We start from the raw sequence: 13,035 nt of genomic DNA, 5'->3' as shown, positions 1-13,035 counted from the left end.
GAATCCTCATTTTATTATATCCCTTAGGATGGTTTAGTTCATTCTTGAGCAGGACAGAGAACGGAGAGAAGGGGAGAGGGAGCAAGGGACAGAGAAATAATAATGAAGTGTAATTACTTAAAATAAAAAAGTTCCCAGCAGTACTTTTATCTAGAAAGCATAGTTTCCTATTCAATATCCTGGGGAAACCCACGTGTGTATTGCTGTGCCAGGGTACTGGTCTATTACTGTAACTCAAGTAGATTTTATTCTCTTGTGAAATGGAAGTAAGCCATCTTGCTCAGGGACACACAGGTGAGGTCTGAGGGACTCCTGGGACACCCTCAGGGCAGGTAGGTGATCAGAAAAGGTGAGGAGGAATCAAAATGGCAGATGGTGGCTGGCCAGCACAGTCACTGGCCAGAGTAGTAAAGATGTCCAGGGAGGCCCACACAGGGCATTAGACCTGAGCTCCACAGTCTCATGGTGGAGTCATGGATGATGGAGAAGGCTTCCTTCAGTGTGTCTCTGCAAAACCAGACAGGGTAAAAATGGTTGGGGAGAAGGACTGCAGTTCTACCACTATGTATGTGTGCAAGTACCCAGATGCAAGAGAGTGGGACAAGACTTCATAGGGCAGAGGTTAGGGACAGTTTAAGAAGACCCCTCGTGAGATTTAAGCTAGTATCTTTCCCCACAGGCATCTTACACTAGAGGTGCTGCTGCCACAAAAGATGTCATGCCCAGGGCACAGGAAGGTGATGGTGTGATGGTTTCTTTTAGGTGCAAATTTGACTTGATAAAGGGATGCCTAGAAACTTGATAGCACCATCTTTCTCAAAGTATCTGTGAGTGTGTTTCTGAGGAGTCTGGTCTTATGTGATCAGACTAAGTGGAGAAGATGCACCTTCAATGTGTGCAGGAGAGAAGGAAAGGACAAAGGTGTATCCCATTCTCCTGGAATTGGTAAGGTTAAGCAATTAACCTTCTCTGTCATTTTCTTTTCCCCTTTCACTGTTCTCTCTCTTGCAAAAGTTGCCCATAAAGGACCTGAACCATCATAGGGATCATACTAAAACAATGGCTCATAATTCAGTGTTGAGATTGCTGAAATAAAGGCTCTCTTTTCTTTGGTTATACTGAACTCTATATTCTCTGGCCTTAGACTCTACTACTTAACATCAGCAACCACTCATCTCACCCTAGCCCGCCAAGTTCTTAGGGCTTCAGTTTCTGAATGAGAATCAGCTTCCTTGGTGAAGTCTTTGAAATGGTACTGAGCCAAGCCACCTGCAACCCAGTGCCTCCAACTTGAGGATGGCCTATGGTGGAACCACTCAGCCTCTATAATCTCATAAACAAATTCTCCTAATAAATCTCTTCTCATTTATTCACCCATGTATCTATCCATCCATCCATCTACCCACCCACCCATCTATCCATTTATCCATCCACCCATCTATTCATCCAATCACCAATCTACCTGTTCATATAATCATCTATCTATCCATCCTTCCATCTATCCAACTATCCATCCATCCATCCATCTACTCACCCATCCATCCATTTATCCATCCACCCATCTATTCATCCAATCACCAATCTACCTGTTCATCTCTTCACCCAATCACCTATCCATCCATCCATCCATCCACCCATCCACCCATCCACCCATCCACCCATCCACCCATCCACCCATCCACCCACCCACCCACCCATCCATCCATCCATCCATCCATCCATCCATCCATCCATCCATCCATCCATCCATCCAGTCAATCATCTATTTATCCTGTTGGTTTTGTCTCTGGACTCTGATTTTAAAAGAAGGCAAACATAATGATGTGAAATAAGGGCTGGGTTATCCATCTTTACTTATACACCCCAACTCTGTACACACCATCAGCTTCCCACTCAGCCAACTGCTAAGCATTAGGTTTGCCATTATTTTAAAACACAGGTTGAAAAATCCCTAATCTAAAATCTAAACTTCCAAACTATTTGAACATGGACAAGATACTGCAAGCAGAAAATTCCACACCTGACCTCATTGGGGGGTACATCACCGTAAAAATACAGGTGCACTAAAAATACCGTATGAAATCACCCCAGGCTGTGCGTGTACGATGCACATGAAATATAAATCTAAAAGACTTGAATCTCACTCCCCACAATAGCTGATTGTTATCTAAGCATTGCAAAATCTGGAAAAGAAATCCAAAATGACTCTGGTACCAAGCATTGAAGATAAGGAAGATTCAACCTGCATAAGAAGTTAATATAATCAATTGTTTTAATCAATCTCAACACGTTTGTCTGTTCTTCCACCATGAATTTTCTTCTTCCCTGAAGAATTATTTCAAATATGACTCATTCATGTGACCTTTCACTGTCTCTTTCATAATATTAATATTTTCCAGGCAGTACAACTAATGTGTCTTATTTTTAAAAAATCTATTGTGAAGTAATTTGTCTTATCAAGGAGATGTAGCCATTGACCTCTAAGGCTATATGTATTGTTTGTGATATATTGAGGGGAAAATAGAAAATAATTCTTCTTAGACTATATACTCTGGTGTATGACAAGCAAGCACCATTCTAGAAAATCAGTAAAGAGTCTGGGTTTTTTGTTTATTTGGCTGGCTTTCTTATTTGCAACCCAAACAAGCAACTTCTGCAGGGAGAGAAAGTTCTAAATGTTTTAAATTTTGTATAAGCAACATTCCCAACTACAATGCTTCTGAACTCATGGGAACTAGGCGATTGTGGAAAGAATAATTAAATTTCTAATTTTAATTCCCATAGGGCTATTAAGTGCACTTACCAAACATGAATTGAGAGACTGATCTGAGCAAGGTACCTCCAAGATGTAACAAGGGCTAATGCATTGACTTCTCCTCCTGGGCCTGATAGTCAGAGGGCCAGATGCTGTCTGCACAACTCATCTGTTGTGTGGACACACATAGCAAATATGTATGGAGATGCTCAACCATTCTCCTCAACATGGAGATGGATATTATTAAGAGACACCTAATGTTTCCCACATATTCTCTCAATCACATCATCATCACATCTCATCCCTCCTTTTCTTAAAAAAAACTGTACTTTTCTCTTTTGGTTCTGGGAATCAAACCTAGAATGTTGCACTTGTTAGGCAAGTGCTTTGTCACTACTGAGCTACATCCCAGCCCTATCCTTCCCTTTGATTAGTCAGCACATTGCAAGAGCTAGGAAATTACTTTGTACAGAATTATGGAGTTAAATGGGATATCAGAAAGCAGACAGCTACATATCTCCAGTTTAATGCGTAAAATTAAGACCTAGAGGATATATCTCGAGGAGGAGCTGTGATTGAAAGGAAGCCTCTGGGCTTAACCTCTGTTTCTCATCCCCTGTCAGGGACAGATCTTCTAGTCAGCACTTCACAGGCATGGAATCTGATCTATCTTGCCCCAAGAAACCCCACATGCCCACATGGTAACTCACCTGTACCTGAAGCCTCTGACTCCCTTAGTGAGAATACTATAAACTAGACCCATCCACTTTGGTAGAAGAAATCTTTAGGAACCCTGTTGACTTCATCCAGTTCAAATGGACAACCCTGGAGAGGAACCTGGGCTGAAAGATTATTTGCCTTATTTGACAACCTAGAGTCAACTGGGCACTCCCAACCAAATAGACCTGAGAGTTAAGGTTATGAACAACACCTCAGATAAGACAAACTGCCATCAGGCTAATCAGGAAATACAAGGAAGAACTTCAGCCCCATCCTACAACTCCTGGACATGTGTCTCTAAGAGACTCACTTTGGCTTTTCAATCTGCCTGGCCCAGTAACTTCAGATTCACAGACAGCTTAAACAGACAGTTAGAGCTTTTTCACTCAGCTTAACAAGCAGCAGCACTTGCAAGAGATCCATAATTTTCTATGTCATGCCAGAAATGATAAAGAAACCTCTGTGTCCTTAACCATAGTCAAGCCAGTGATGAGGGATGCCACGTGATCTCAAAGCTCCCAACTTACTCTGGGAACTTGTAAAGGTAGAGGCTCAGGGGTGGGTTATGATGCAAACATTCACTTTGCTGTTTACCATCCCTGGGCTATAATGATGGGACTACCCTGGCTAGAAGGACCTCAGGTCACAACTGTCCACCAATACCATTCCCTCCCTGAAACCTCAAGACCTTTAGAATACTATTATCCTTCCTCTCACTTACCTCCTAGATTTTCATGTAAAGGAATAATTAAAAACAACAACAACAACAAGGAAAGTATGCTCAGTAATGATCCCAGCAATGAGCCCTTGGGGGCCTGTTATTCCTGTGTTTAGCCAGCATGGAAGAGACATAGCCTGAGTCTCACAGTTTGCCATCTACTCTGATTTAGAACTTTAGCATTGTTTAACAGAGCTGGCTAATAACTCTAACTCCAATAACTGCGAATCTGTACAGGCCCTCTTTTTTTTTTTTTTTTTAAACTCACACCTCCTTATTCACTGCAAGAAAAAGTCAAAGTGAATTTATCCAATCAATGCCTTGAGTGACAAGTGCAAACTGCAGCCTACATTCAATTGACACAGGAGAGAGACTGGCCTACTGGTGAGACAGATCTATTCTGTCTTCTATTCCTGGTGGTGGAAGACTTATCCATCTTTAGAATTCAGGAATTCCCTGAAGATGCTCTATCGTCTGATCTACCTCCATAGCCTGCACAAATGCCAGGAAGATATTCTATCCTGAGGACACCTGGGATTATACACAAGGTCACAGAGCTGGCCACCAAATCCAAGTCACTGGCAACCCGCTCCATTTATTTTTACTGTTTAGTGATCGTTCTTTCAAGAGATGGAATGGTTTTATTTACAAGACCAGCAAACAGCTCATACATTTAAAAACCAAAAGCTGCCAGGTACAGGCTTGTGCCTGTAATCCTAACTACTCAGGAGACTGAGATCTGAGGACTGTGGTTCAAAGCCAGCCTGGGCAAGAAAGTCCGTAACACTCTTATCTCTGGTTATACACCAAGAAAGCTGGGAGTGGAGCTGTATGTAGCTCAAGTGCAAGCTTTGAGCAACGAAGTTCAGGGACAGCACCCAGGCCCTGAGTTCAAAACACTAGACTGGAACAAAAAAAAAACAATTAAAAAAACCTTCCCCCAAATGTGATGGATGTTGAGAGGATTTTTTAAAAATTTAAGCATGAAAAATTATACATGCAGTTATGTTGCTGCTGGGGTTTGGATGTGTATCCCACAAAGGTTTACATACCGGGAGCTTGGACTTCAGCAGTGCTGAGGTGGTAGGATCTTAAAGAGGGAATATGGGGGCCAGGTTAGAGGCACTTAGGTCATTGGAGTAGCTGCCCTCAGAAGGGATTAATGCAGCTCTCAAGGAGTGCGTTAGTTCTTAAGAGAGTGGTTGTTTCAAAGTGAGGTCACCCTATACATTTGTCCCTTCTGCCATACTGTAACACACTGAGGGAACCTTCACCAGAGGCTGACAGACAGAGCTACTCAATGCCATAGTTACAGTCTCCAAAATGAAATAAAATTATTTTTTTAAAACACATATTTCCCAGCTTCAACTATTTCATTACAATAGACAAGACAAAAACATGCTTCAAAGAGTGGGAGAAATAAATGAGAACTATGGCAAGGTGTTTGGCCTCCCCACCCAAACTAAAAAAAAAGGGGCATTGTATTAGTTTTAGGAATGGAGCCAGGGGAGGTGGGGCACGGCCTGTCCCAGGAGAGCATGCAGTGGGCAGAACTCCACAAGGACGTGCCCTGAGCTTGTGTCTGAACCACAGATCCTGATATAGGCAATTCCTAACCCAGTGGTACAGAGATGAGGCAGGAGACTCGTTTCAGGATGGTGCGTCCTCTGGGTACAGCAGACCTAGGGTCTTCTTCCTCTTCAGACCAAGAATAAGAAGGAATCAAGACCAAAGAAGCCAGGCTCAATCCAACAGGCAGCACTAGGGACAGACGTGTGGTTCTACTTCATGCAGCTGGCTTCTCTCAAGTGAGCTCCTAAACCTTGCAGCAGTAATGGAGAAACTTAATCTTGGCTCACCAAGGGATGGGGTATATGTTCCACTGTCCTATGAAATGCATGCTAAAAAAACCAATACTGAACAGGCAAGATGAGTTGCAAAGGTCTAATTTTATATTTGATAAATCAGTACAAGATTGCATCGTGTTTGCATATAGCCACTTGGACATTAAATTTGCCCCAGCTTTGTAAGGAAAACTAGGTAAGACATCACTCCTTTCAAATAGAAAGTATTTCCTTGGGAGGAAAAACAGAAAAAAATCCCTTAAACCTACAAAATACATTTACTTTAGACTTATCTGCTTAAACCAAGAGAGATAAATGTAAAACCTGCATTAGCATAAATATGTATTTGTCTTCTCAGAAGGTGAGATGGGATAAAGCCTAAATCTATCATGGCAAGGACTCTGAAGTAGCAAAATTTTACCAGATAAAGTCCTGGAGATATGGGAGGTTAACTCTCTCCCTGTACCATGTGGAACCTGGAGCGTAAGCAAGCCATGCCTCACCCAGAGTGGCCAGCTGTGGCTGACATAGGGTTCACACTTTCCCAATCCCAGTTCAATCGCCTCTGCCCCCTATCCAGAGACACCATATGCAAACCAGCCAGCTAAACATGCTTCTATAACACAGCTAATCAAAAGCGCTGCATCTAATAGGGCATCCAGGAGCCTGGAGCCCTGGGGCTCAGTCCTTTCCCCATACTGGTACCTCTACAAGCAGTGACTTCTGAGCTGGTGAGTCTTCCTCTTTCTTCCTCCTTCTCATTCTCCTCCCCTTTCTCTTTCCCTTTTCCCCTTTTCCCTCCAGCTTCAAGCAAGTCATATTCTAAGTAAAACATTTTGTAACACCTTTATTACATACCATGATAAAGAAAGAAAAATAAAATATTTGCTAGAAAGGGGAAAAAAAACCAACAAAAGCAGCATCTAGCCTCTCCTTCAATTGCAGCAATTCAACGGCATGTTAAAACTCAATTCTCCTGTCTGTTACTATGAACCCAAAGGCGTGGTTTTGTCATACTGTTCAGTTCGAATCCATGCTAAGACCATCTATTCTTAGTCTGATGCACAAACTCCCTGTGAGACAGCATGGCCTATCAATGAACAAGTATTATTCTTTCACAGTTGGAGGCTAAACTATTCTCCCAATTAAAAATAAAGGAGATTGGCATGTTTTACTGTATTGCCTGTGAATCGTAGAATTCACTCTCAGTAAGATCTCCTGTGGTCACTCTCAGTAGAAGAAGGCTGCAAAGGAAACTTGGTGACACGTATTTCTATGTCTATGGCACTTTCCCCAGAGCCATTTATTGTGTTCAAAGTGAAAAGCTTGCTTCTGCACATAGCTGAAAAAAATATGTTATTCTCATCAGATCTCTTGAACCAGTAATTTTGCTTTCCAGCCAATTTCAAAGGAAGAACTTAGGCATAAGCCCAGTAAATAGCATCTAGATCAACCTAGTCATGGCATCTAATTCTCTGGTAGGGCATCTAGTAGGCACGAGGGCTCTGTTAAGAGAGAAGCAGCTCTGATTTCTAAACTAGACACAGCAACAATCACCTGAGTTGTGGGCAAGGTCCATGGCAGTTCACTGAGGCGACCCTCAGGTGGGAGCTGACCTCCCTCAGCTCCATTCCTTTGAAGAACTGCCTCTCAGAGATCGCATGGTTGACTAACCAGGCACTCGCTTTCAGCTTGATTACGCACAGCACAGTTGCTTCCTTTCTCCTGTTCTAAGGGGAAGTAAACCTACATTGATTAAGTGTTACTTTTTTTCCATCTGAAAAACCCTATGGGCTATCAATCTGGCAAAGGGATCAAGGAGCCCCCCCCCACAAGAAGTATTAAATATCAATGAGGAGTGAAAACCAAGGGCAAACATTAAAGGGTGGACTGCTCTGGTTGGCATGGTCTTGCCTCTACCAGCCCACAGGCCTAAAGGTCCCTGAGGTCGACTCTCTCCTCTACAAGCCAACACTCTCTCTCCCTCAGTATTGAGAAAGCACTGAGTGCTCAGACTCAAAAGTGTGCTAACAGTCAACAGCCACTGTTTAGGATGTGGAGCCCTTCAAGCAATCTCCCTGCCCTGTTGAGAAGTGGGTGCACAGTTGGGATGCTTCCAATCTATCTGATCACTGAAGGATATGCCCCACTCTGCAGTTTCTATCCCTTCGACACAGAGGGGGTAGATCGAGAGAATAAACACAGACATACGCACATGTGTGTTCACAGATTTACCCTCTCTCCCCCACACATACACATACATACACACTTGGCAATCCCCTCAACAAGGCAGCACTGGTGGAAACCCTGTCAAGCCAAACTGAGTCTAGCACGCCCCCTGCTGGCCTGGCAGGAGCTGACTAAGCCTTTATTCTGTGGGCCTCAGACATGGATGAATGACCTTAAGATTTAGAGGAAACACAAAGAAAAGACAAGGCTCTTTGGTCTACCTAGAATCGAAACACATGACAGTCTAAACATAAAAGAGTGAAGAGGCTTTCAACTGATTTTAAAAGAAGCGTTTTAGGAAATAATATTTTTAATCCCTAAAGATTTAGTAGAAACACTTGTATTTCACGAGCACCATGATGAATTAAATTTAAGACAAAAAATTACTGTGACTCTTCTCACAGGTTTACCAGTAAGGGGAAAAATGGATAGATACACCAGAGTGGTTTCATAGACTCAAATTTCTAAATGTTCATAGTCCAGAGCTCTACCAATCACTCTTCTTAGCAGAGGAGACTTTAATTATGGGAGAGTCTCAGTCGCCACTTAAGAGCTTAAATTTAAAAGTAACTGCATACAATAGGAGCAAAATCACAGAACAGCACACATGTGGAGCCAATTCTGATACAAGACATCTCATCCATCTCACACTGACATTCCACTGTGAATAAATATGATACCACCAAAGGTCAGAGGCCAATGTGCACCAGGCTCATTCAGAAGAAGGTGCTCCTTCCTCTCCTCCACCAGAACTGGGGCCCTCAGGAGTTACTTCCCAATGGACAAGAACTTATGGCCAGAACTTATGCCTAGGTAAGCCGTGCACCTGGAAAAAATTTCGTATTTATCAACAATCGCCTCCCATAATGTAGGCTCTGAGTACCAAGGGTCTACAGTAAACAGTTGTTTCTACATCAGTCCAGGGTTCAAATGCTTCACCTTCCTAACCAGCTTCAAACTTTCTGTGATAGGGTATTAAATTCCTTGCCGACCCAATATGATCACACTAATAATTTAAAGCACCCTTATTGTAACCAATTAGGAGTTGTCATTAATTATTAAATACAAAAATGTCAATACTTTTGTCCCTTCCTTGGCTATCCTTTTGATACAATAGGCTGAAGTAGATGTTCAGTCTGTCTTGGAAAGGAACTTACTTCTGTTCCCATAAGAGTTGGTACTAATGGTTCACTCAGAGAATAAGACGGTGATGTGTTGGCTGGCATTTGGGGAGGATTTCTCCCCCTACATGTTGATGTGCTGTGCAGATCCTACAATCGCTGGACCCTCTTGGGGTGTTGTAAAGGTCTTAGAGCCTGTTAGGATACACAATGGCTGGGAGGGCTTTAGGGAGGCTGGTCCCCTTTGTCCGGGGTGGGGTGGGGTGGGGGGACGACTCTCTCAGGCATACTAGAGAAGGAGATGGAGAAAAAAAAAAATCTGTGGATAGGCCTGAAGCAATCACAGCCTGTTAAGAGTTAGACCCCACTGCCTGCCTTTCCTTGCTTCGTTAAATACAAGCTTTATTAAATCATGTTTCCCTCTTACATTTCGCTCTCATTTACAGAGATAGGGCAAGAGTTACAAGTATCTGTATGGGGTGTACATGACTTTCTCCAGGATCTGTGAGCTGTGATCCACCTGGGATCTAACAAGTTTCCCTTCTGCCACACTTAAAATCATTCATTTTTCAAGGCAATAGATTAAAAAACAAAAACAACCCCCCCCCACAACAAAAACCTATTAGGTGGGATTTCTTTTTTTTTTTAAGCTGAGAGGACGTTTGGCCAATCCATTTTTTTTTTTTAATTGCAAATCTTCTCAGAGGACTGCAATAGCTGCACCCGGCGGGAGGAGGGTACACTTGAACGGTGGTGTCCAATGAAGGAAAGTTTTAGTTAATGATGACATCACTGACATCTCCCAAATTTAAAGGAACACTTAAAGCACGGCAGATTGCAATTCCTCCCTCCCCCCCACCTCCTCCAGTGAGGAGATTACTAAGGAAAGGCCTCCGGGTGCACAGCCAAATGACATCAACGATTCGACTGGTGTCCAGCAAAGACTCAGCCAAACCAGCGATCGAGATCGAGCGGCGCGCGGGGCCACCACCGGGGCCCACGCAACCGTGGCCGGGGCGTCCAGCTGGCGGCCTCGCGCGCTATTCCGGACCGGCCTTGTGCACCCATCACCCCCCCGGATGGGTAGGCGGGGGGAGTGGGGGGAGGAGATCTGTCAGCGCGGAGGGACTCCCCCCCCCGGGGGCGCCCACCCTGAGGAAGGGATCGCCCTCCTCTCCCCCTCCCCACCCCCCCACGCCTGTCAGCACGTTCCAGTGCGGACAGCGAAAGGACCGGGAGGAGACAGCAGCCCAGACCCAGCGGGAGCGCCGCGCCCTGCCGGGAGAGACGCCCCGCGCTCGCCGGGGTGGAGGGGGGAGGAGAACCGGAGCCGGTGACCCGCGGCGCCCACAGGGTCCGGAGCCGAGCCCGCAATGCAGACGGCGCCCTCGCCCTCCTCCCCCTTTCCCCACCCCGGTGCCCTCCACCCCGACCTCGGCGCCCAGCCGGCCTCGGGAGCCGCTCCACCGCGGAGCCCGTGACCCGGAGTAGCGGGGCGGGAGGGGGGACCCCGCGCGCCGGCCCGGGCGCACCTGCCCGGTCCGCGGGCCCGGCCCGGCCCCGCCGCCCGCCCGCCCGCCCGCCGGCCGGCAGCACCGCGGCCAGCGCCGCCTCACCTGCCGCGCCGCGCCGCTCCGCCCGGCTCGTCCGCAGCGCCGCAGTCGCTGCTACCCGACTTCCATTTTCTCTCGCTTTAAAGGAAGAAAACCCCCCCTAGATCAGCTGTTTCTCGCTCGCTCGCTCGCGCCCGGGCTCGCGGCGGCCCCCTCCTCAGCTGCCGCTCGCGGTCCCCGAGAGGGGGGGGTAGGGGGGCGGCCTCTCCCTCCCCCGCCTCCTCCCGCGCGCCGCTCCGCCCCTCGCGCCCCTCAGCTCCGCCCGAGGCCGCGCGCAGCGCCCGCCTCCCGGCTCCGCCCCCTGACGTCACCGGCCCCAGCCGCGCCGCCCCGCCTTCGCCCGCCCCTCCCACGTGAACGTGTATGTGTGCGCGCCCGCGCGCGCGCGCGCGGCCCCGCCCCGCCCCAGGTTGGGACTGGGACACGCCTCCTGGGCGCGTGTGCTCGCCAGCCCTACCCACGCCTGCCTGCGTGTCTGCCTCGGTGTTTCCCACCCTGGCCATCATCCTCTTCTGTTCTCGCTGCAGGATCTGCATCCATCCTGCCTTTTCCCTGTTGCTTGCTCCCCGCCGTCTGCATGCACCTGTCTGGTTTCATCCTCAGGGCACGCTCACCACTCCGAAGCATCCCAAACTTCTAGCCGCTCTGGGCTCCACTTCCGTGTCCTTCTCTGGGGTCGACGCCTTCCGCCTAATGGGACATCTCCTAAACTGACCCTTCTCCCTTTCTTGCCTTCTTCATCCTTTCTTCAGCCCACCACTGAAGACCTTTCCCCTGGCTGATGCCAAGTCCTGCCTGGATGTAGCCACAGCCTGTCTTTCCCAGTAAGAGTGTTACTTGGTGTATATCACGCACCGTTCAGATGTGTTTCTTGCATTTCTTTTTTACTTCTGGTTTAGGGCTTGTGCTTGGTTTTAACACTGTGCTTAAAAGTATTTGGTTATCGGTTTGGCTCATTTTTTAAAAAAAAGTAATATTCAGTGCAATGGACTTTGTAAAAAAAAAAAAAAAAACAACCCCCAAAACCTGTGCTTTTAAACAATTTGAACAGTTAGAATTCATCACCCGGGGCTGGGAAGGTGGCTCAGTGGTAGAGTGCTTGCCTTGCATGCATGAGGCCCTGGATTCGATTCCTCAGCACCACATAAGCAAAAAGAAAAAAGCTGGAAGTGGCGCTGTGGCTCAAGTGGTAGAGTGCTAGCCTTGAGCTGAAGAGCTGAGGGACAGCACCCAGGCCCAGAGTTCAGGCCCCACGACCGGACCCAAAAACAAAATTAAATAAAAAAAAGAATTCATCACCCAACATATTTCTAGTACTGTCTCTTCCCAGCCACACCCTACCCCGAGACCCACACTTTCACAAACACTTCATTGTTAAAGTTTTCTTCTCTTAAGGCTGTCATGTAGATGGAATTATACTGTAGGTAATGCATGGAAACTGACTTCATTCATTCACCATTATGCCACTGAATATTAAGAGTTCTTTTAATTGTTGAGTACTGTGATGGCTAATCTTGTCAACCAAATTGGGATTGTGAATGGCCTAGGGGATTAGTAGAGCACACTATGTGTGTGTTTGTCAGGGGATGGATTCCAGAAGGACTATGGTTTCCCATAGACTGGGAAACCCTGGTAAAACAAAAGGGGACAAAGAAGAAAGTCTATAGCACAGGTATTCTCTCTGCTCTTCTCACCTTTCCTCCTTCTCCCTTTTTCCCTCTCTTCCCCGCCCCCCCCACCTTTCAACTTCCTGGCTGCCATCATGTAAGCTAGTCTTCCACATCTCCTTTCTCTATACACACACACACACACACACACACACACACACACACACACACACACACAGTGATAGTTGGAAACCTTAGTCAGAGTAAATCTTTCCTCCAACTTGTTTCCATTGGGCTTTTGTCACAGTGACAAAAGGACCAGCTAGGCAAGTTATTTGTACCACACTTATTTAGTCACCTATTGAAGGATATTCCATTTTGAGTGGTTTTAACATTTGCATGCAGGATTAATGGTCCAAGTTTTCAAA

The 13,035-nt window shown here is 46.3% G+C and overlaps 1 protein-coding gene across 4 annotated transcripts in view; it reads right to left on the bottom strand.

The window, feature by feature from the left end:
• The window catches only part of Otud7a (OTU deubiquitinase 7A), a 177,074-nt gene extending 165,864 nt beyond the window's left edge, over positions 1 to 11,210 (bottom strand). For all 4 annotated transcript variants that reach the window (XM_070043096.1, XM_070043098.1, XM_070043097.1 and 1 more), the window contains exon 1: positions 11,004 to 11,210. The gene's annotated coding sequence lies outside the window, so the exon portion shown is untranslated. The remainder of the gene's footprint in view (positions 1 to 11,003) is intronic.
• Between the last annotated feature and the right edge of the window lie 1,825 nt (positions 11,211 to 13,035).

This window comes from Dipodomys merriami, unplaced genomic scaffold (genome assembly GCF_024711535.1).
Source record: "Dipodomys merriami isolate MVZ:Mamm:240054 unplaced genomic scaffold, mDipMer1.0.p SCAF_33, whole genome shotgun sequence".
NCBI classification, from domain to species: Eukaryota; Metazoa; Chordata; class Mammalia; order Rodentia; family Heteromyidae; genus Dipodomys; species Dipodomys merriami.
Note: the sequence above shows the minus strand (reverse complement) of the source record. Positions and strands in the feature narration are given on the sequence as shown.